General features: G+C 29.9%; 1 protein-coding gene across 1 annotated transcript in view; it reads left to right on the top strand.

Annotated features, from left to right (window-relative positions):
- The first annotated feature begins 11,149 nt into the window (after positions 1 to 11,149).
- Positions 11,150 to 26,442, top strand: part of LOC132728005 (cholinesterase 1-like) — a 52,272-nt gene continuing 36,979 nt past the window's right edge. Inside the window, exon 1 of the mRNA XM_060713626.1 lies at positions 11,150 to 11,455. The gene's annotated coding sequence lies outside the window, so the exon portion shown is untranslated. The remainder of the gene's footprint in view (positions 11,456 to 26,442) is intronic.

The following is a 26,442-nucleotide window of genomic DNA, read 5'->3' as shown; positions in this document are numbered from 1 at the left end:
ACAAATCAGTCGGTTTCACGCACATTTTAGACATAGGGTATAATTATATTATTCACAAATCCTCATATTAAAGACATATAAAGAAATCAATAGAAGTAATATTTTGTTTGATATTTAGAAAGTCAAAGAGATAGAATAAGCATAGCATTTTTTCATAATATCCCATGTTGACTATGGTGATGACCACTATTCACTAAAACACATAAAGGACTTAAGTCATGAAAACTTCATCTATCTTACATAGCATAGCTTGCAAACAAATGTGTTTAAACTAAGGTTCGCTTATATTGTCAGGAAATTTAAAAAGTTACATTGTTAAAAGTTAATAGATGCATTTTAACGATACAGTTTATTACTCAGTGCCTTGCGTTTCGAAAACAAAATGGTCTTACTGCCTCAGGTAAATTTATTTCGTTTAAATGAGTTTTTCTTCTCACTGTAGCCGGCGTATGGCAAGCAATCAATAACTGAAAATTGCCCCACAAGAAGAAATAGTTTAATAAATTGGAACTTTAATTTGCCAATTCATTCATTTTATTGTTTCGGCTTGTCTGTTTGTGAAATAATGTCATTCACATGATTAATCCGGAAGAGTACACAATGGCTGTTAAAAGATTAGAGGGAAATGTAATAAGTGAAATCGTAAGAAGTAAAAGAACCGATACGGGAAATGTTTTGGTGGAAAGAAAAGCGGGGGAAGGTACAAAATTGGACCTGAGCAGGAATGGAAAGTAAATCGTAACCGCTCTCTAACGACAATTTATCAAGTAAGGACGTCACAGTTCATACAAACAATACACAACACATATGAGGTTTATATGTGAAACAGGTGAAGAAACACAGAGGGGTACCGCAATGAAACGGTCAGTAGTAATAACACAACTGGGGAGTTTGAACCGGTTTAACCTCACTCTTAGTCCCCTTAGTCCCACTAAGTTCATATATGACGATATAGTGTAAATAGTAGAACTTCTCCCGCAAATTGAAATTCTAACAATTGTCATGGCTACATTAAACGAAATAAATTAACACATATTATATTAAATGATTATATACAAAACAAAATAGCCCAAAAACCTAAACGAATGCCTTAAAGGATGGCCGAACGACATGAAAATCACCTACACGAGCCAGACGAAGTAAGAAAGAAGTCGAAAATTACACCAATTCAGTCCAGAAGGCTTTAAGTGCTGCAAACGTTTGATATATGTCCGAAGACAGCCATTCAAGTTTCAACAAAAGCTGTATGATGCCAAAAATTGAGATTTGCAACAAGAGTCAGTCAATGGACTTAAACTCACTTGAAATCCAGAAAAAAGTTGTTCACAGTGACTTTTATTTAAAGGTTTTATAACCGAATTTAGTTTGTACGAAGTATATTTTAAACCGATTTTAATACAGCTACGCAAACAATACAACAAAAAGAAGAAACCATTCATTGTACATATGGGGCCAAATTAATTGTCTAGTAAAGTGCAAAAATCTTCCTATTTGAGACACCTAAGTTCATTATCCTTTGTCAATAGCTACAGCCAGGAACTTTTTAATTGACAATATATTCCTTTTATTACCTTCCTCCGCTAGGCAATCGTTCACACTTCCATCAAAGTATTTCATTGATGTTCAGTTGGAACGAAAATCAAATGACAATGCATTTCCAAATCAACCGTTCAAATCTATCTAAAAGGCTTTGTGAATATAACCAAGTGGATTAAATTAGATTTATTTAAAAGCAGGCGTTATAAAACTTAGCAATTCTACAAACATTTATGTTTGTGAATATTGTTTAATTTTGCATAATATCTTTTGTTAATTAGATAAAAAAATAAATCAAAGCGTTTCCTTTAACCGATCATGAAAATGACTACACATTTTACAAAACCGAGCTCATTAGATTAACTGAACAAGAGCCACTACTGTCGTAGTTTAAGTTTTAAGAAACGATAGTAAATTGGAAATGCGATTTATGGTAAATAATTTATCGAATATAAAATGATGTGATAAAAAATGAACATGTATATAACACGAAAGATATAAAAACACATTTAAATGAGTTTTACTAAACATTTATTAAAATCTATATTTATTAAATCAATGTTTTGTAAGGATTCAATAAGTATTGTAATGATGTAATATTTTATGTTTTAAGTGCCGTAAAACCGCGTCAAGGGCGGTGGACAAAAAAACTTATTTGTCTGCCCGCAATTTCTAATAAGGCTCTAAACAAATTTGTTGCAAAGAATATACGCCAAAACACACCTATGGCAAATCAGAACTAAAACTATTCTTTATAGGTGCATGTCTCCACCTAGGATTCAACCGATGCAAAACTTCAAACTAAGCTTCATCCCTTGCTTTCGATTAATAACAAGCATGTTAATTCAATTATTCAAAAATTAATTGCATATGAGCACACATATGAACACAGTTACAACACCAGAACAAAGTAGCATACGTGTCAATATAGCGTTATAAAAGTTTTATACCAGAATGTACTTTTTATTGAAAGGACAAAGCATTCAACGATTTTTTCAATTTCATTAACCTGGTAATTGCGTATACATTACATGGTTAATGCGCACAATATATAAATGTTTGACTTGCTTTCGATTATGTCCGCACGATTCATAGAAAAAATATCTGCTTGATGTTTTCATATAGACTTTTGAATTTTGAAAGACAGTACATCGAAGTTGCTACATTTTTATATACTGCAGACAAGTATTTTAGCTTTTCACCTAGTTTTTTATTGTTTTTAATAACTATATGTATGTAGGAAAAATAAGTTTAATAAATTAAATACTATCAAATATCAGACAATTTTTATCGCAGATTGCGTTTATGTTAAGAAACACACATTTCTGTTTGCAACATATATCGGATTAAACCGAAAACAACATTTATAGTAACCGGCTGATTGACTCAAACCGGCAAGACTAACACCAATGAAAACACCGTATTCATAGCTGTAGATGCTATTGAAAATATTAGATATATTACAAATAATAAATTCTCGTATAGTGGACGTATACTACCAAAACAAACAATATAATTATGAAAAATTCAGATGAGCGCTATAATGTGGGACTTTTTGGCATGTCAATTACCAACAACAGAGGTTAGAAAAAGAGTGAAGTCTCAAAAGGATAGTTACATAAACTACAATGCACACGCCAAACAGGCCTGTTGAAATCATTGAATGAGAAAGAAAATCGCTTTGACCTATCATTAGTTCAGTAATAAGCCAGCTATTTATTTAAACTTGCTTTATTTACACTCCCTGGCGACCGATTACAATGTCAAAATAGCACTATTCGTGCTCGGATAGACAATGAAAATACACTGTAGGTATAAATTTTGAGATATCGATGTACATTTAGAGTTTAGTCGCACCAATCATTTTTTTATAAAAAAAATATTTATTTTCAGATATGTATTTGTGATACAAAAACTGTTAATGATAAAAAGTTTAATTTCAGAGAATGCGTATTTTAATTTGGTGCAAATTTTGTATTTATCACAAATTACCAAATTTCTTATCATAACCATGCTTATCGGTATAATATATATAGTGGATATTGTATGAGTGTAGGTTTAATACTAAATTTATTGAACGAGTTGAATAAACAATATTATGCGAGCCTCTGGCTTCATTAAATTTAGAATAATATAATATCCTATTTATCACATATTCAAAAAAGGCATTTTTCATTCGCGTGTCTATGTAACAAGTGGCCGTGAAACGGTGCTGTATGGAAGTTTATTTTTAATGTTATATCTTTATTTTAACTTTATTTTAACTTAATTAGTTTCTTAACAGGCTGTGAACTATACAGTCTCATGGTTATTTACGAAATTTGGAGGTACTGGCTACTTCTTTGTACTAATAACTGTTTTGTAATGATAACTTGTTTCTAATGATAATTGTTTTCATATTTTAGCTGTTTTTTAACGATAATTGTTTCCACATTATTTGTACAAGGACTGTTTTAAGGACGATGATAGTCGATAACATATGATAATGGTCTTATAATGATAACGTTTTGTAAATAAATAATGTTCAAACAACAGCTGGTTTTATTTTATTTTAAAACTGTTCCCAATGATGAATGGTGACATGTGATAACTGTTTTATATAATAGAATGATTTTTATTTTATATGATGATTATTTTATATGATTTCTGGTTTCTGATAAAAATTGTTTCATATAATGATAATTTGCACGTTGATATACTGTTTATACGGTTAAATGTGTATGTGAATTGAATCATTTACAGTAATAGCATACTTCTAATCAGTGAAACCTTCCAGCTATACTCGTATCTTTAGTTGATTTTTTTCTTTTAATTACACAACAAATTGCGCTGTAATTAAGTACCAAGTAAAACGCTTCTTTAATTAACTTCAAAACGACTGTAATTGCACTAGAAAGCGAATAATGTTAAAACTGTACTCTTCCATTTTAGTGCTAAAGCTATACAAATACTTATTCTAAATAACACAACATTTGGCGAATAATTATTTTCTTTCTTCCTTTTTTAAAAATTTTTTTAAAAAACATAAATGAAATGATTTAAATTTTCCAAAGAGTTTCTATTCGCAATTTTAAGAAAATACAGATAAGGATTTTTGTATTTCCTTTTTCCGGCCCTACTTTAAAAGGGAAAGGTTTCCCAACCCTTTGCATTGCTTAAAAAATTTTGTGGGATTTTATTTCCCATGCAATCATTTTTAAAACTTTAATAATTTTTGGCAAAACCATTTACCCAAAATAGATATTTTTTTTAAAAAAAAAGCAAAAAATAGTTACCCCAATTTTTCCCCAAAAGTGTTTTTTACGAGGAAAAAATAAAAGCTAGGGAAAGTAAAAAGGAAAACCCGTCCAAGAGAAAAAAAATTTCCCAAAAATATCAAACCCAAACCTGTAAGTTTTGAAAAAAAGGGGTCATCCAAATTTTTTTGATAAGAAAAAAAATTGACTTTCCAGATGCAGAAGTTTTCCCTTTTGCGCTGAATTAAAAGTACCATTCTTTTTCATTTTTAACAATTTTTTGGGTTGTATAAAGGGAAATTTTTTGGGAAATTACAAAAGGTTTTGATAAAAAAAGCGAAAACCAAATAATTGTTTAACAGGGGTTTAAATGTGTATTGTATTGGGAAACTTCAGAATTAAAATTAATCAGATTTTCTTTTTTTTTTCTTGATGAAAAGGAATTAAAAAACCAAAAACCCCAAGGGTTTAATTTTTTATTTTTTTCTCCTTAAGATTTTTTAAAAAATTAACCATCAATAAAAAATTTACAGAAACTTTTTAAAAGGGTTATTTTTTTTTTAAAAATTTTTATTGTCCCAAATAAAAAACCCATATTTTATTTTTTCCTTACCCCAACATGAGTCTTTGGGACTTTTAGGACGGACATACTTCTTTCACCAAAAAGTTTTAATTATCCCTGGGTGATAATTTTTTCTTAGAGTGTGTTTTCTTTAATTTACCGCTTTCAACTTAAAAAATATTAATTTAAAATTGCCAAGAAAAAAGTTTTGCCCAATTTAGAAAAATTTTTCAAACATTTTTCTTTTTATTTTTTCCCCCCTTTTTTTAAAGATGCTAGTTTATTTTTTTATCTAGAATGTATATTGTTTTTAAATGAAATTTTTTTGTATTTAAAAACCAAATTTGTCGTTGCTTCTAAATGTTTTTTAATGACCAAAAAATTTTTAAAAAATTTTAAACCAAAAAATTTATTAAAAAGGTTTTAAAATTAAAAAGAAATATGGTCATGTCTCCTTTGATTGACTTTGATGATGATGGACACTAATGGTCACCTATAGGGATCTCAGATTTTTATATGTAAATGTGTATTTTTAAATGTTTTTTCCAACTTTTTCCAAAATTTCCAAACATTAAAAATAAGGGGTTCCTTTGGGCAATTTAAAATTTTTTAACCAAGCAAAATGTTTTTTAAATTTAAATTTTTTGTTTTAAAAAGGAAAATTTCAATTTTTTTTCCTGAAAAAAGGGGAAAAAAGGGCCTTTTTTTTGGAAAAAAAGGGAAATAAAATTAACAAAAAGGTTTAAATTTAAATTTTTTCAAAATTACAAATTTTTTTTTATTAAAAAACCATTTTTCCGGGGGGAAAATTTTTGTATTTTAACCATGATTAAATAATTGAAAAGTTAAACCTTAAGTTTTTTTGGTTAAAACTTTGTCATTTTAATTTTTTTCAATTCTCTGTAAAACTTTGACTCTTTAAACTGTGTCTTTTTGATGAAATTTTTAAACCTTTCAAAGCAAAATTAATTTCTCACCGAGAAGAAAATTTTTTCCCCCCCGCATTTTTAAAATAAAATCATAACTTTATTGTTTTAAATTTTGGAAATTAAAAATTAAAATGAGATAGTTTTTCCTGTAAACATTGGGGGGAAAATGTTGCGAAATTGCTCTAATCCTTTTGGGTCAAAAATTTATTTTTGTTTTAATTTTATTTAAAACCCGTATTTTTAATCACAGTTTTAATGCCATTTCCCAATTTGGTCAATTTAAAAAGGGTTTAAAAAAGCGTTAAAATTATTTTTTTTATAATAAACAAATTATATAAAATCAGAAAAATTTTAATATTATCAAAGGGTTTTTTGATCGGGATAAAGCAGTCAAATTTTATTAAAAAGGGTTCAAAAAAACCCAACCAGAAACCCTTTTCAAAAATTTCCCTTTTTTGGGAAATTTTTTGGGATTCTTTTTTTGTTTCCCTTTTTTGTCATACCATTTTTTATTTCAGCGGTTATTTTAGTAATTGGGCCGAAAGGGAATTGCCACGTTATTTAAAATTAAAGATGATGTTTTTGAAAAACCTTTGGGGATCGTTTAACCCCGTATTTTTGTTTTTCCCGTGCATTCTGGGGGTTTTTGGTTAACCCAAATTGATTTTTTTTCCTGGTTGGTTTTGTTCCATTTTTTTATTGAAATGAAAAATTTTAATTTAAAGGATGTGCTTTTTTTTTATTTGTTTCACGACGCCTCAGCCCTTTTCAAATTCTTTTTTGTTTGCATTATCTTACTGGGACATTACACCGTTTTGGTAAAAATTTTCACGTCTGTCCCCCATTAAAAGGCTCCTGCCCAATCGCCTTTAAAAACAACCCTTGCTGATTTTTTTCGCCTTTTTTTAAATTTTTTAATGTTGAATTTAAAAAACCCGGGGGCTTGCAGGAAGACTTTTTCCCCAAAGAATTACCGGGGCCCTTTTCCTTTTTGCTTAATTTTGTCAAATGAAAAAAATACGCTTTTTTTAAACGTGGCTTAAAATTTATGAAAAATCCCAATATTAAGTTTAAAACCCTTCAAATTTTTTAAGCTTGTAGATTTACAAAATATACAAATGGAATGTCTTTTTATTTTTTGTTTAACTTTTTTTCTACTTTAAAACAATTTAATTGTTTTAAAATAAACTTGGTCAATGTCTGTGACAAACAAAATATGTGTACAACTAACTATTTTTCATTGAGATTTTCTAGAATTGTACATGATGGTCCTTTTTAAAATAGGAGAAACAAATTTAAACATGAAAATTACCATTGATCATCGACTAATCATATTTCACTTTCGTACGAAAAGAATAGTCTTTGTTTTGTTTTCTATTGAAAAGATAATTAAATGGCAAAAGGCAAAGAAGTTAATAAATAAAGCGTTATATGAGAACATGGTTTTATGAAAAAGTCGCTACGGGAAAACAATAGTACTAATACCTTATAAAGACATTAAAGACGATAGAAATTAGTTTGTCAACAGCAAATAATGCTTTTTGGATGAAGAAGAATATTTCATAAAGAACTCTTTATAAAGCCCATATATACCACCATTATTTAAGTACTATGTGTTTACAATAAAAATCAGGATATTTAAAACAATACAAGACGATAGATGCTCTTTAACGAAGAAGTTTATTACTCAATGCCTTACGTTTCACCAAACTCTTATTACTGCCTCGGGTGTAGAATTTATTTCGTTCAAATGAGTTTCTTGCCTCCTTGTAGAAGATGTATGGCAAAGAATCAATAACTGGGAATTGCCTCAAAAGAAGAAATAGTCTAATAGATTGGAACTTTATTTTCACAATTCATTCATTTTATTGTTTTTCTCTTGTATGTCAGATAATTAATGTCATTCACACCATGATTTGGAATTTGCCCTCGAACATTGTTTTTAGAATACATATAAGAATTCCCTCATGGGTATTGAAAATTCAAAATTGTTTTTTTCAATTTAAGCTAAAATTTAATTTGTACATTTCAAATCTTCACGCAATTTTTAAAACTTTTTTAAAATTAAATGGGGAAAAGAAACAGTTTCCTTTATTTCAAAAATTGAATTTATTGTTTCAAACAAGTTTTTGGGTTTTTGGACATTTTACAATTAAACCCAAAGGAAATTTCCCAAAAAAAAGAACCCCCAAAACCCCCACCCAAAAAAAAAAATTTTTGGGGGCTGGGTTTTTTGGGGCCTATAGGGCTTTTTTTGATATCGTAAGCTCCCGCCCCTGCCTTTCGCCCCCCGTTTTTAAGCAGACTAAAAGTCAAAATTGGGAAATTGTGAGGGTTAAATTTTTAAAAAAAAACTGCAAATGTGCCCTTTAGGGCCCGGAATCATAAATTTGGTCGATGCAAAACTTTTCTTGGGCAATTCCATGAAATCCCCGGGTAGGGCCCCCAATTTTTAAAAAATTGTGGGCTAAAAAAAAAGGGAATTTTAAAAAGGGGGTTTAAAAGGTTTAAAATTGAACAATAAACTTCAGACGCCCCAAAAATTTAAAAAGGGCAGGAAACATATCCTATGGTAAATTAAAAATAGAAACAAGTGGATTACCAAACCCACCCAACTAAAAAAGGCTCAAATCCCTTTTAAAAAAAGGGAATTTAAAAGTTAACCCCCAAAAATGAAAAAAACCAATAATGTGTTAACGATATTAAATTGATCGAAAAAATAACATTTTTGATTTTTGTTTCAGATTTTTTCTTTATTACATCCCTTAACAGTAGTTTAAAAATAGTATTTTAGAAAATAACTGTAACTTTTCATGAAAACTTACAAAACCCCCGAACAAAGTTTTGGGAAAGGGGTTGAAAATAAATGATTTTAAAAATTTTGGGAGAAAAAAAAACGCCCTAATTTTAAAATTTAGGGGAAAGGAAAAAACATTTATGAAAATTATAACATATAAGTCAAAATATAACAAAGTCGAGCCAATTTTTTCAGCCTTTTTTTTGTTTAAATAATAAATTTGTTTTGGGAAAAAATTTCAGCAAAAAAAACATTTTTAATTAAAATTAAAATTGAAAAAAAAACTCCCTGAAATAAATTTAAAAAAAATTTTTTTGGTTTGTTTAAGTCAAATCATATTTTTAACTCGTGATACAGCTGTAAATTTGTTTGATTTTTGTATAAAACCATTTTCATTTTCTTTTTTAAAGTACTTAAAGTGTTTAAAAAAAACCTGATACGTTTGGGTTAAATGCCATTAAAACCCAATTAATATTTATAAAAACATAGTTTTTTGTGCAGGAAGTTTATTTTGTTTCTGTGAAAAATCAAAAAAAGGGAAATTAAAGGGAACGGGAAGGGTAAAAATTTTTTTTCCGATTTTTAAAAAATAGGAAAATTTCTTTAAAAGGAAAACGCCTTTTTTTCTTTTGTTTTTCCCTTTTTCCCGATTTCCTTTAAACAATTATGACCCGAAATGGGTTTGGCCCCTTTCCGTTTTAAAAAAAAGGGAAATAAAACCCCTGTTTAATTTTAAAAAAAAACAAAGTTTTTAAATTTAACCAAAAAAAAACTAATTTTTCCCTTAAAGAAAAAACCACTTCTTTTTTCTTTAAAATTATTTTTTTTTTTCCTTTTTCTTTTTAAAAAACAAAAAAAAACCACCAAAAAGGCCCTTTTAATGATAAGAGACAAAATTGTTTTGGACGTCAATTTAGAAGTTTTTCCAATGAAAAAAACTTTTCCAGATATTCACAAAATAAAAAACCAACCTTTTCAATTGAAAAAAGCTTAAACTAAAAATTTGATAAGAAAAAATTTGACATCAGATGCGGGAGCTTTTTTTGGGGCTTAAAAAATACCAATCTCTTTCAATTTTAAAAACCATTTTGTATAGGTGGAATATAGGGTTCGAAAATTTAAAAGTGAAAGCCCGATTTTTATGAGCGAGTGTTTTAAAATGAAATCAATAAGTAATATATTTTTTATTATTTATCAATGAACCGGGAGCTGTAATTTTATTATTCTGGGGAAAAAAAAAAAAGAAAATTTTTGGGAAATTTAATCCAAAGCAAAAAAAAAATTATTTTTTTTTTTTTTTAAAAATTTTGTTAATTTTAATTGAAGGGTTTTGATTAAAAACCAAAAATCTATCGGCATTTTAAATTTTCTTTTTAAATTTTTCTCGCATAATTTTAAAAATATTAAAACAATATTTTTTTTTACAAAAATCCTTTAAATTTGTTTTAAATAAAAAATTCATTTTTTTCTAAACAAAAATTTAACCAAAAATTTTGAAGTTCTGCCCTTATTTTAAAAATTTTAAGAGAAAAAAATATACAGCTTTATCATGTCTAGGGCGACGAACATGCTCATATATTGAAACGATAAATTAACTTGTTGATCATATTTACGAGTGTAAAGAACAGCACTATAATGTAGTTCATTGTACCATATTACTTTGCAAGACAATTACAGAACAAACAGATGCGCAGTTTGCATTTGTATACACTGTGGCCTACATAGACAGTCTTATGGCATCGCCCATGCATTTTTTCCGGTCTAGAATGCACATATGCATACCGTACAGATCATGCGAATTCCACCGTGGATCAATGGCTCCGGAAACTTAACAAAAATTCTGGAAGCGGTAACATCTTACGTGTGATTGTATCTCAAAATGTCACCAATAAACAATATAACTTTAACAACAAGAGACTAATGGTGGTCATAAATGACAATCTTGATAGTCGTCTAATAGACAAAGAATTGCAAGTTATTCATAAACAACTAACCAAAGGTGTAACGACTGATAAAGCCGAGTCATAACTAATTAATATGATTAGGATTAACCGACATCAGATGCGAAACCTCCTTGCGCGGAACACTTTGCTCCAACGCATTTTAAATGGTTTTACAATACTGGATATACGTGATTTCAAATGTTATTTTACAATAATAAATGAAAGCGGCTGGCATTTAATATTAATACGATAAATTATAAAGATTGTAATTAGAAGACGTTAGATAGATAAATTGGAGTATGTTTTGATTGATTCTTATATCGTTTTAGATTACTGTTACATCTTTGATCTTGGAAAATATAACATAAAACACATTTTAAATTACCTCATCGGATAATATAGAAATTAAAAGTGGATAAATTAAGGGGAAAAAAGCAGCAACTATAAAGCAGGTAAGCATGGCAAGTAAATAAATTAAAAATTTAAACGTAACTTTTCTGGTATAACTTTACATTGTTATCAGCTAATGTTAAATGTATTTGTAGTGTACTTGAACTGTTGAATGCAACTAACATAATTATGAACACTTTTGTTTCAAAACAATAAAGTCAGGCTGATATGATTTATGTTAAAATGTGATATTTAATACGCTTGTATGTGAAATAAAAACAGGGTAAACATATGGTTAAAAAGGAGATGATAAAAAATCCATAAAGAACGCACAAAAAAATAAAAAATTATAAATGTTGCAGGCTCGGTTTGATTGAGCCCGTTTATGGGCGGTAATGGGACGTGCAAGTTACCGTCTTCACCCCTAGCACGGGCTTAAGCAGAATTCAACATTTAATCATAGTAATTGTGAAAGTTTGAATATAGAAACATCCTCAGATTGAAACTGGGTAAAATCTCACACCAGTTAGCAATGATTTGGCGCATTCGTCATCCATTTTATCTAGATAGCCAGGTTTCGAGGTTATATTATTGTTAGTTTTGTCTCGAATCTCGTGCTTTTTATTGGTCAATTTACATTCTGTGCTAGTTTCTGACCAATCAAATAACTGAGATCTGAGTTTGAACTTAGAAAAAATCATAATGACCTTAGACTCAGAATTGCTGTATAACCATGACGTATTTTATACTGGGTATCCTTCTTGAATGATTTCAGTAATGTAATGACTTATCGAGTACATTTAATATGGCGCACAAGGAAATAACGGTGGTATTCAATGTATAAGATGAGCAATAGCGCGTCCATTTGTTGTCCTGTCCATCAATGAACATTGCTAATTAATCATATTAGATATCAGTGATTGCGGTAATTTCTTTATAATTCAGGATTCGTGTTATTGCATACAATGTACTACATCCGCTGAAATTGACAATATGAATGTTAAGCTTATAAGAAAGAGTGCATTATTGAAGGGATTGACAATGGTTAGATCTAGCCAGTAAATACTCCCTGTAGCACACTTGATTGCCTGTAAATTAGAGAAAATTAAAACGTGTTTTTTTCTTGTTGTTTTATTATTATTATTTTTTTTTTCGTTACTCACAAATCTATTTGTGTACATTTTAACGTTAGCTTTGAGTCAGATATAGGGTAACTAGTCAACTATTACCACATAATCCTCAAAGCCTTGTTTTAGGTCTACCGGCAGTAAGTAAAGGGTTCTATAGTAATTATTGGGGAAATAGGGAATTACTAAATTTTAGATTTATTCCTATCATTTATGGATGTGTCGCGGGATAGCTTATCCAGGTAGGCAGTATGAGTTGGATTTTGGGTCGAAGTGATTACTTACACAACAAAATATACGTTTCTGTAATTATATATACATGCTATTTATGATACATAATTATACAAAAGTCATTATTGAAATACACAATATTACATAAACTGACATACATGAGTCATTAGAGTATATTTTAATAAAAACAAAATGCATTGATACATGTAATTATATAAATGAATAAATACGGAAATGAAAATATATTTTATAGCACAAAATGGCTTTGTTATTGTTTTGAATGGCGGAGAAAGGCGAAAGGAGTTATGATTGGTTATTGACCCGTGCAAAGTAAATCGAATTTAATGAACATTATTTTCTTTTGTTAAAAGGGCTCAACAGAGGTAGGATTTTGAAGTATAACACCAATTAAAACTAAGATGTACAATCAAATCTTAATGTGTGAAGGCTACTATTTCTTGAATTCGTAAACCTTTAGTCTAGATGTAAGGGATAGGACATGTTCAATTTTGAAAATCTTGTCGTACAGACCTCCCACATTGACAAGTAACATACTGCCAAATTATTTCCTGATAATGGGTGTAATGAATGAAATTTCAGAACAATTAGGGCTAAAAGGTAAACATAGTAGTACGAAGGGGTAAAAATGATGTTGAAAAAATCCTCATAAGACCCAAAGTTGTGTTCGAATCCGAAATTATTCCGAAAATTATTATGTCACGGTATTGAAATGTTCTCTAATCAGGAGGTAGTTTGTAGCTCAGTCAGTAAAGCCGCAGTACGATATTCCGAGGGTCCCAGGTTTGAGTCTCGGTCAGGCTGCACATTAAAAAAATATTTTTTTTTAATGGAGGTGTTTCAATCATTACTCATGGAGAAAAAGATAATTATTTAGTGAGTAAAATATGTAAGAGATCAATTGGGAGGGAACATTTTTTGAGGGAAACCTCAGATGATTCTTACAATGCAGAATTACGGTCATAATGCAGGTGTTGTATTGCTTTGAAAATTGTACATCTTATCTCTAATTAGTGAAAGTACAACTAAATCCTACCGTCTGCTGAGGCCTAAACGATGCATAAGTGCCGGTGTATTTATACATTTTGTAAACTGACACTGTGGAACTGGACGCAGCCAAATAGAGTTTGGATGGAAGTGTAACAGGTGGTTTTTAGAAGTAATCTAGGTGATAAACCTATCAAACTGATGTAACCCCAATATCACATTCAGGGACTAGTCTACAGGTACAAGCAGTAGAATTGCAAATGAAATATATTCATGAGAAGCAATCATTTTCCTGTCAAAAAATATTGTCCGACCAACAACATGGCAAATAACGAATACCTTCATATGAATGATTTAATTTTAATTTCTTTATTGCCTTTTATTTCTGACGTAGATAATTTGCACACAACACATGACCTTGATAATATGAATTCTGTGTAGTAAATATGATATCTTTTAAACCATCCGATTTTCATTAGGTACTCAAACCTTTGTTTACCAGATAATTATAAGGCATGGATTCTTTTGCAAATATTTAATTTTCTCATGTTTCATATTATCATTTATATATAATATATATGAATGTACGCTAAAGAATCGCACTTATATTTGTTTAAAAAGACGTCGTTCCACTAAAAATACATTTGACTATACAGCAGGGGATTTATTTTGAACTCCATAAATCTTCAAAGTTCAGGTAAATTTTTAACAAAATCATATTGTTTAGAACAAATATTGCTTTGTTTTGTTGCTTAGTTATCTCTTAGACTGGGGTGACTGACCGTATACATGCAACTACTACAGACCAAGATCATGGTCTGCACTGTCCGCCAATCAGTCTGAACTTATTTTGATTGTTCCCTAGAATAATGAATAGTTTTGTCCGGATTAAAGGATGGATAAGTACATTTAAGATATTTCATTTTCCCTACCTTAAAATTATGTGCTTTCATGTGTTTGCTGAATAAATAATTCATGTATAAACATTGATTTAGATAAACATAAATAATAATGCGATCGTTTAACTGTTTAACAGAGAAGCTCTTATTTTACATCGAAACATTTCCCAGCTGACGTGTTGCTTATTCAACATTTCAAATATTTTAACTTTCACTAAATGAATCGCTATGATTGAACTGTTCCAAAACCAGCTAAATGAACAAATCGCAATCGAAACAACCGACATGGCTTAGTAAAGACTGAAATGTAAAAGGTTACTGTCTTGTATGTTATGTATATTTAACTACGTACACAACAGTTTATGCTCATCACTACTGTATATCTATTTTGTTGATTTGAAATAACGTTCGGAAATAATAAATGTTGGTTTATAAATGTTACGCGACAATGTATTTAAAGTATGTAATATTTCATTTGAATATTTGTATAGAAAATACACTGTGATTACATGAATCCTATATTTTATGTACAATTCAAAACATAATTATGTTCTGTTCTGTTATGACCTACAGAAAAAGGAAATCGTTATTGAGATCCACAATTAACTAATTCACACTAAACACTATCACTTGACAGTACGCACATCTCTAAAAAGCGGTTCCGAAAAGTCATTCCATAGCTTTCCTGGATATTTTGCCCCAGGTGATGAATTTATTCCGTTTAAGTGTGTTTCATTTCTCCTTGCAGACGACTTATGTCAAACAATCAATAACAGAGAATTGGCTCAGAAGAAGTAATAGTCTAATAGATTGGAACTTTTAATTTGACAATTCATTAGTTTTAGTGTTTTTCCTCAGGTCTGTTACTTGATGGTGTCTTCACATGATCCTTGTGAAGTAATACTTTAGTCCAGACATTTTGTTTCTAGGATGTGAAACTGTCAGTGACAGGCCCTTCGATTGGCTTTGCTTATTTTAGAATTTTATGTGCAAATTTGGATTGAACAGCAAAAAATGCTTAGAAAAGTGTTTAGAAAATATATTTCTGGAAGTGAATGAATTTTAAAACACGGATATATTGTTTGTGAGCTACAATTTTAATGGGGAAAATTACATACTCCTAATGTAAGTACAATATTTGCAGTTTATGATCTAGTAATATGGACAGAGCATTGCAAAAAGTGCTCTGAATCACATTTCTAACGATTTTAAGATTTTTTTATTTTAAATCAATAAAGATAAACTAAACTTTTGTGCAATACTAAACGTTGGTAAAACTTTAACACTTATTTAACTAATTCTGCAACATGATGGGTCTTTTCTGGGCGTTCTACATCATGTTGATGATGATGTTAAATTGACGTCAATATTTCCCGTTTTCTTAAACTGTAAAGTTTAGTTTTAGTGTGAAAACAATTTGTTACGGTTAAGCAGTTATTTCTAGTTTACATATTAAAACATATAATGATTACATATGGAAGTTTATTGACTTGTTCATCATTTTCACCTTGTTTTAGTATTCAATTATTTAATGATTGCATCATTTTGCAAGAGTTGCTAGTCTAACAAAAAGTTCATCATCTGATCATTGGTCTTGTAATATATACAGTCGTCTCCACTTAAGACGAGTTCGGTTTTAACGAAGTACCGCTTGTAACGTATATTCTACTTATCACAACCTATTCCCTTCTCTTTCCGTTTCATTTAATAACGTTTATAGCGAATTTGGCTTTAGCGAGATATCGATTACAACGTACATGTATTTGCCGTCCTAAAGGTATTTTCCCGATGTAGTTGAAGACAAGAAAACGATATTAGTCTCAGACATAACAATGCAACATATGTGAATCATTTCTGTCCGACATATGATAACTTTATAATGCACCTCTCAAAACACTCATTTAATAATATCCCATTTTAATGTTCCAGCACATAAGTGACTGTCACCTCCAACTTTTTTAAATTACATTAAGCCTCGAAAATATGTCGGTTTTTTTCTGTACTAAAGGCAAACGTATGTCTTAATACCTGTAGTATTATTATTGTGGTTGTCTAACATTTAAGGTGATTACACCTGATAGAAAAAGCATCGTATGTGAAAATATTTTTGATATACGTATTACAATGTTAAAAGTGGTATTTTATCTTTCATACAAATTATGTTATCACTAAAACTATTCTAATTGCCAAAAAACGCTAAGGAGGCACAAATGGCTAAGCTGTGTGACCAATGAGTAATATTAAGGAAACTGTAACAGGACAATAACAAAATATGGTTTTTAAAAAGAAAATATTTTCATTTAGTGGGGCTTAATGTATATTTAGCTACCATTGACATTTAACGGATATTATACATTTTTGTACTGTTGTCATGGACATTTAACGGAGATGATAACGCTATATTGTGCGTTTAACGGAGGTTATAGTGCTACAATGGGTTTTTAACGGAGGAAATAGCCATACCATGGATCTGTAACAGAGATAATAGTACTAAAGTGGACATTTAACGGAGATTACAATGCAATTATGGGTCTTTAACGGAGATATTAGTTTTACAATGGGCTATAAAAGGAGATGATAGTGCTATCATGGGCCTTTAACGGAGATTGTAGCGCTATCATGGGCCTTGAACAGAGATTGTAGTGCTATCATGGGCCTTTAACGAGGATAATAGTGCTACCATGATAACGCCAGGATCAAAATGCCATATAAATGTAGCCGCTAGCGATTAATCAATTTCGGGAGAGAAAACGCATGTGTCGGCAACTTCTTACAGACAAATTACAAAAACCAATCAACATCACTTAGGCTGTTCCGAGAAGGGCAGTAGACCGGAAACTTTAATGGACAATTCTCCCATTTTATTACTTTTTCTCTGATAGGCAATGTCTTTCCAACGATATTCTTGCAATCATTGCGTCTCGTCTCCGATTACGTTGCTTCGTTTCAGATCGTGTAACTTTAGTTTTGTATGTTTACAAAAGAAAAAAGAAATTTCTTGTGAACATGTGAAAAAAAGAAAATGTTAAAATGTTGCTGTGCAAAAAAAATTGTAAAGAATAGGCTAATGTAGAAAATAATAAATGAATGTGCAAGGATAAAGTTGAGAAATAAATTTAAATATTCTTTATTTGGAATGGAATCTTGACACATTCATCGTAAGTTTTATTTTGTATTCTTGTGTTGTGTATTATTTTAATTTGAAGATGGTTTAATGAATTGTCAGTTTATTGGAACACTCTTGGGCCCGTTTATTGAAACCAACCACTTATTTATATACGAATGCAATTCAAAGTTTATTTGTAATTTCTGAATTAGTGCTGTCGTTATACGCAATAATATATGTTATTAAATGATATTTACTGTTCGAAAATTAGTAAGTAAAACATGTTTTTTGCAAAATGTACATATAGCAAGAAATAAGATCTTAATTCAATGATCAGATTAATACAAACATTTAGACATCAGTTTTCTTTTCAATGTTTAAGACTTTACAAAAATGACGAAGACTTGTACATTTGAATTTGTTTAAGAGCTATAAGTGTTTGAAATAAAAGTACTTTAAAATAAAAGAACGCGTATTTTGAAATAAATGAACGCGAAACATTTTTGTATCATTTTCAGTATGTCAGTTACTTTTAGGACAAAGGTTGGCTTGTCTATATGGATAACTCTCTGTTACAGAAAATACGTAAATGATCATTGTTAATTTGGAAAGGTTCATCAGTTTTACAATACACCCTGCTTTCTCAAATATGACGGAAGTAGGACATTCGTATCAATAATCTTTGTGATAAGGCTCTAAGTTAAACTTCAGAACACGAATGCGTTAAAAATAAAATCAATTTACAGTGTCTCAAGTATTCGATGTGTTAGCATGAAGCAACTCAAACGAAGGAACAATAAATTCTTGAAATAGTAGACATATTTCCCGCGTTCCTAGGCTCTTCTTTAATTATTTCATTGAAGAAAAGACATAAATCCGTCACGTTTTGTAATATCGTGTAAACATAATCATGAAATGTTTACTAGGTGTGTTTGTGTGCTAAGAATGCCTCATGTAAAATTACATATAGCCAAGTCTTTAATCGCTAATTGCTTTTAGATAATTTACTTTTTATCGGGGTTCGAGGAAAGGATACATACTAAATTTTAAGAAGGGGTCATATGTTTCTTTGGGAAGGTAGTTAAGAACTAAAAATTACACGCTGAAATGGTATATAATAAGAGAGTTGTAAAAGGGAGAAGACAAACTTTCAATTTCAACTACAATTATTAATTATTGGACATTTATAACGATTGGTTAGATCACTTTAACTTCATTTTGTAGTAGTTGTAAACGGAATAATAAAAGTGAGCACTTTGAACAGGTACGTTAAAATCATTCTCATCAGTGGTTGGAATACAATTAAATAGTTTAGAATGAACATTTATAACATTTGAACATTTTTGGTAATATACATATAATACAAAGAGTGGAAACATTTCAAAAGAAAGAATATTTGAACAATCAATACCATGTCCGATGCAGAAGATTTATTTCGTTTTAATTAATTTATTTAAAGCAATTCTTTCTGAAAATAGTTTTGAATGAGAATTTATTGAGTTAATAGCCTTTCTTTGCTTCATATATCTCCAAATTTCTTGATATGTGCATCCAATGAACTCTAGCTTTACAGTTCATTCTCATCCAAGCCGTTTAAACTGTTTCGTTAAATTTATTAAGAATGAGAAGATTTGATGCTTCCCAAATTATTTCGTAAGACTGCATGTTCAATGATTTTGCAGATGAATAAAAATAATACAATGTTTATGCACTAAAAACATTCAAACAATAAAGGGCTCATGTCAAGAATGGCTTTAGCGATCTCTCTGACGCTCGAGCGTCTACAAGAGTTGCAAAGAGTTTGTATTGAAATAGAGATAGACAGATAAAGAGATGACGATTAGTATACAACGATCTTGCAACGTTTAGATAATACAAAGAAACGCTTTATGTATTCCCCAAAAGGTTATTTGCTAAAATGTGATTGGTGATGGGTATATGTTCATTTGTCAAAATCATACTTACTTCCTTGTTACTTTTTGAGTTTTTGCATTTTCTTTATAAAAATAATATATTTACACGTACAAGTTGGTACAAAGTTGTACGAAGTTTATCAATGAACATTCAATTTAGTGACAAACTGTAAAATCAAGTTTATATCTTAATTCTATACAAATGAAGCATCGAACCCCACCGTGTGACCCCAATGCACCAATCTCCTTAAAATTGCTTGCCGTCTTATGTACGGACATAAAGCATATATTGCAGATCAATGATCATTTACGATTACCAAAACATGGATATCTGTTTTCGTGATACCGCAGCAATTTATTATTGTATCTAACTTTACGACGTCTGTCTCTGAAGCTATTCCCTAAAGCAGAAAACGGTGTTTAATAGGTGCTAAGGGGAAATAATATATCCGCACCATGTCATGTTATAGAAACCATTAATCTATCAAAATATTTGGTATTATATTCTATTTCGGGATGTTAGTCTAATTTTAGCTTCGTTCGCATGCATTATTAAAAGGCATTTATTAATGATTTGAATTGCATCTTCTCTGTAAGCTCAGCGGATATTTTTCTGAAGAATAAGTATGTACTCAATATAGGAAATACTTTTTATGAAGAACTGTATAATGAAAAATAAGTTACAGTTATAAGTCATACTTCGTATATTATAATATAAAATTGTTTTTGAAAAGGGATGAAAATTGAATGAGATTATATATATTTTACTCATTAGTAATTCGAAAGAAATACTAGCTTTAAAGGAATACTTGTTAAATGTGTAATAATTTTCCTCCAGAATTATGTGGACATATCTAGTGACCTTATCCCGCACAACCTTATTTCTTTACTGTATTATACAAGTAACACTAATTGTTCGAATGACTTTAAAAAGAACATAAAAAGCCTTAGAGAACTATATTTCAATGCTTGGGTAGTTTAGCTGTCTACATGTACTAGTGATTTAATATGTATTTTTTTCAAATCTGTTAATGTTATTAAATTGTATATAAAACTACATGTCAAGTATTTTGCATTGTGAGACGCCTTTTCAAACCTTTTCAGATTGCGTTTGGATGCTATATCAATTGCTTTAAGAATACATAATCAGATCTGAAGAATTGAAATTGACTGAAGCCTGCGGCATCTAAGTTTCTGTCATGTTAGTCGACACATTAGTGGCTCCGATTTTACCATAATTTTAAAGCAGTATACCTACAGATGGACCAACATATTCCAGGAAAATCAATGTTGGGATAAATTTACTTTTTGTAAAAGAACTTTAAGAAAAGTGAAAATATTTAACATTCAACTTATAATTCAGATGTTTTTTTTGCGATTAATTTATTTAATATAATTTATTGCATCATTCTGTCAATTTTCATATTTTCTGAAACCCCAATTTTCTCCGAAACATGTCTTTTTAGAGGAATTCTATGCCTTCCTTCGTGACTTTATATTGTTCTATTAAATCTAAATATCAGATGGTTAGTCATCTTCTGCATTCCATATATACTCGTCAAGTACAAGTCCGGGATGTTTTCCTAGAAAAAGGGTGTAAATGTTCGTCAATCAGTCCTGTATATTCAAGAATGAGTTTGACATTTTACTAGTTTTCAAGGGTGTCGGATAAGGCCACACGTCAAATTTTTGCGCGATGTTTACAAGTGTTTTTGTGATTTCACTACAAAAACGAAAGTTTATTTACAAATCTGAGAATGGTTAAACAGTGAAATCCAATCTCCCAACCCCCATCCCTTCTTTCGCAGTCCTATATCCGTGCATGCCCGTGTCTTGTACTGCTCATCAGATACATTTTATTAAGAGATAACCTGACATTGTCCTTTTTACATGTAGCATCTTTATTGCTTTCTTCTAATAAGCAATCAGTATTTTATTGTATGTATTAACACTATAGGACGCATCGTGTCTATTGTCATAATACTGACATTTTGTCAGGGAAACTTAAAGTAGTTTTATCGAACCACACAGACAAAATCAAAATTCATTATTAAAAGGAACGATTAAAAAAATGCATTCACTTTTTTACATATTTGTGTAGATGCAAAATGAAACGCATACAAGACTTGATAATTTAAGATTTGTTTACTTGAAATAAAAGTAAAAACAAAATGTACTTTGATTAGTTTATATGATATGATAATATTTTAAAAGGCACATTATGCCTCAGAAATGAATTAATATTACTTTTTAAGAAAGGGCAAGAAAGGGCAAACATGAATTTTATAATGGTTAAATTATGGTTTTAGAGAATGTTAGTTTCTTGTAACCTTACGAAAGTAGCGGTAAATGTGAAATTATTTGTCTTAAAAGTAGGCAAGCGTAAACAAAGTAGTGTTTTGACTTCCATACAAAATACTCATGCATTGTAACTGTACTTATTGCCAGTAAGCAACACATGAATAAGATGATTTGGGTACTTGCCCAATGAGCATTTTTTTGGATACAATAAAGTAAACCAAAATACAAAAGAAAACCATTTGAAAAACAAGCATTTCTGTAGCACAGTGGGCATTCAACAAAATATTAGGTACAGATAAAATGCTAAAAAATGGATAACAATTATGATGAAGTATTGCAACAAGGATTTACTTTATATCGAGATATTCATCATATTTCGGATTCAATATAATTATGAATATAACGTCGGGCAAATATCTGAAAAAACACTTAAGATTGTTATTGAATTAAACGGATGCATGTAAAAATCAGCACTGTGCAGTACACTGTGTTAATGAGATGCTGTTGTTATTTGAATTGGTTACGTGTAATAAAATGTTGATATCTCCCCTACGGGTCGAACATTAAAGTTGTTTGATTTGATTTTTCGAAACAGATGCTCTTTGGTCATGCAATATTCCCTTATCAAAATACTCTTATCAATTCTGACGTGAAGAAACCGTATATTTATTTGTGTCTATTTTCGAGGCACATGTTTTTTTTATCTTCTGAGCTTGGTTTATACAGAAATTATTTTGGTCCGAATGTGTAGGAAGCTGCAAGCTTATAGACACACTTTCGAATCCGTTCCTGGAACCAACTGAGCATTGCTCAAGGAAACAAAGACTTGCACTTGCCACTGACGGGGTTTTGAACCCATGGCACTTTAAGGCTTGTTGTGTTTTTGGGTTCTTATTATTTTTATTATGTAAATATATGATTATTATTTATTATTTGGGGAAGTTAATTGTTTTGTCGTTGTTTGTTTTTTTGCTGGTCTTTTCAACTTTTTATTGCACGTAACGAAATCACTTATAAATGAAACATTTAATATTAAACAGACTATACGGCATTTAATGTAATTTATAAAAACTTATTACGCAAGCGTCATTAATGGTCGAGATTATTACACATTGCATGATTAGATTACTAGTTCGACGCGATAGAGCTTAAGCCACTTGCGCAGATGTGTCTATCTTACAAAAAGCTGTACTTTTGCAATTTTAGAAATTTACACGTCAATTTCGACTTCTTTTGATTGAAACTAGCTATCTGAAAAATGCTCCTTGAAAATGTTTGAAACAATTATATATTAATGCCTAAACAAGAAATCATATATTTAAGCTTCTGCGAATGGCAAGCATGTGTTGATGAATGATAGACCATGACATATTCGAAGTCCTTTAAGTTATTTAGAGCTAAATGGTCAATTCATAAAAAGTTGTGCATGAATTGTAAAACAAACGTGTATTTGACATACATACAAGTACGAAATCCGGTTACTGTACTAATTTCAAACTAGCAACAAAAGTTAGTACTGTAGATGTTCAACGAAATGCCGGTAAGGTTCTCTTCTGAAATTCTGACGGACATTAAACTATAAAAATAAACATTGATGAATCAATATTATATCAGTTGGAGACTGAACGGATGGTACCGTTAATATGCTAAATCTAGTGTATCAACATGAACGAACACGATTTACGAAAGGCAATTCAGGCCATTTTTCACTTCTCTACTCTTCAGCTCTCGCCATAGCAAGGCAACTATTTTCACCATTATTTGCTTGATTAACCACTGGGAAAGTAGCATTGGCCTCTTCACCCATCTCCTGTCTTCATCAACTTACAGCAATTGATCTACTTTCACGACGTGTAATAATGAAGAAAAAGCTTATTTTTCCGAAGAGTTTGTAAATCAATTAAAATATGATAAAACATTAGATATCTATACATTGAGTAAATTAGTGTATTAAAAACTTTAGAAACGGAGTTTCACGAATGTTTGACATCTTGTTTTCTTAGCCAATACGTGTTGAACTTTAGTAATACATATTATTATTTTAACAAATTTTTTCTTCTTTATGAAAATGTTTTTGTTGGGCATATATCGTATTTTTTCAATGTTTAAAATAAAGTAAAAACAATTTAAATGATACAACTGGTACAAAATTTAAATAAAGAATTCAAAAGGAAAAATTAATGGTCATTCACAAATATATAATTATTGAATTGTAAATTAATTTTCAAATTTATATTAAGATTTATTGCACTTTGGGTGCACGTCTGCTCATAATGGTTTATTGTGATCTTAATGAATGTGGTTTTTTTTTGTTGTTTTAATAATTTGAATATTTACTTTAAATGTTTCATTAGAATATATGTGCCTCTCATATATCTCATATGCTATTTACATTGCCGTACAAATATCTCGGAATGTATAATACATAATAATAATTCAAAGTGTTCCACTAAGGTCAAAAGCCAAAGCATTTAATTTTATCACAGTATAACTGGAGCACTTTGTAAAAGGTAATGAAAGGATATATAGCTCAGAATGTATTTGAAATATCGATATTTTACTGCGAAAATTGAGTTCAAATAGTTTCATTTCAGTTATTTTGCACACTAAAATTTATTAGTTTTGGGAAAAACAAAATGATCAACTTATCAGATATTTTGTAGCACAAGTAAATAATAGTCGTTACAATACCATCTTCTTCAAATGAGATATATCTGGATAAAAAATATTCTATTCCTGTATAATAGAGTCATTTAAAATGTAGATATGTAATTGACATTTAAAGTTTTCTGTTTTTAATAATAGCACTATTTATCTTTTGACAAATGTAAAAATGTAGATAAAATGTGCTGAAGCGTGAAATACATTAACTTTTATAATATGCACCATTACCGATTATTTAAGGCTAGGTTGGAATCACACCTCTTGTAATTTCCGCTTGAATCGCTTGAATCGCTTATCTGTTTCCTCAAGAGAAAGTCATATTTTATTTTTATACTTATTATATTGGATGATCTTTCATACTCATGATTACGCTCCCACAATATGATGTGTTTATATCGATATTAAGTTTTGACCTAATTCCTGAGAAATTATAATACTACAGTACTATTGACATTCATTCTTGTTTGTGTTTTTCTTGTTTTTTTTTTGTTTTATTTTTGCTTAAAATGTCCCTTTTGAAATGTCTTTCGCATAAGTGTTAAATCAATATAGATTGGTTGAATAATTTAGAAAATTCGACAAAATTTGTTCAGGCTTAACCCCTGTTATTTACATTAAACCAAAGGTATCTTGTACCGAAAATCATGTTGTAACAAGGTATATCTCTCAGTTCTTCCAATGCTTATTATTGTAACAGGCCTCATCATTTGATAGGGGGGCGGAGAATAATTTATTGCTAAAAAGATCAAATTAACTTGTTGACGATATTATACAGAGTGTAAGACAATTACTTTATATAAGTTCATTTTACCATATCTTATTGCTAGACAATTACAGAAATATGATTGCGCAAATTGCCATTTGCTTACAGTGTAGCCTACATATACAGTTCCTATGGCATCGGCCATGCCTTTTACGGTCTAGAATGCACATAGTGCATTACTGCAACAGATCATTGCGAAATTTCAGCGTGATAAAGTGGATCCGTAAACAGAAATCAGGTATGCGTAACATCTTGTTGGATTCTGTATCCTCAAATGTCACCAATAAACAACAATTTACTTTAACAAAAAAAAGACAAATGATGGCAAAATGAAAAAACTTAAAATAGTCGTTCAAAATAGACCAAAAATTGCAAGTACAAAATAACAAACCAAAAGGGGTTTAACAACTGATAACCCCCGACAAACTAATTATTTGATGAAAATTTTAACTGCCCATCAGACGCAACCCCTTGTAGGAACACTTGCTCCAACGCTTTTTTTAAAGGGTTTTTAACATACGGATTAGCGTTTTTAAAAATTTTTTAAACAATAAAAATGAAAGGGGTTGGGCATTTAATAAAATTTGTAATAGAAACGTACAAAATTTGTATTTAGAAAACTTTAGTTTAGAAAAAAAAATTTGGGAGTATTTTTTGTTTAAATTTAAAAAATCAATCGTTTTTTTTTAAATAATACGAAAATTTACTTTTAAACCTCTTTGATTTTGGGGAAAATAAAACTTTAAATACTTTTAAAACTACCTCAACCAAATAATATAGAAAAGAAGGGGTTTAAAAATTTAAGGAAAAAAAAACACAAAAAAACCAAAGGGAAAAAATTTTTTTTTAATTTAGATTTTCTGCCAGTGGAATATTTAAAAGTATAAATCAGTTAGTTTTTAAATTTTTGCTGTGTTTTGAAAAATTTTTAAAACCCAATTTTTTAACACAAAACTGTTTAAACTAAAATAAATATTACCTTTGACACCACCAAAACCCCTTCGACCCCTTGTGGGAAACCAAAAAGGGATTTACCGTAT

Source organism: Ruditapes philippinarum, unplaced genomic scaffold, assembly GCF_026571515.1.
Source record: "Ruditapes philippinarum isolate M1 unplaced genomic scaffold, ASM2657151v2 ctg6313_1_1_1_1, whole genome shotgun sequence".
NCBI classification, from domain to species: Eukaryota; Metazoa; Mollusca; class Bivalvia; order Venerida; family Veneridae; genus Ruditapes; species Ruditapes philippinarum.
The sequence above is the reverse complement of the archived record's forward strand: the minus strand, read 5'-3'. Positions and strand labels throughout refer to the sequence as shown.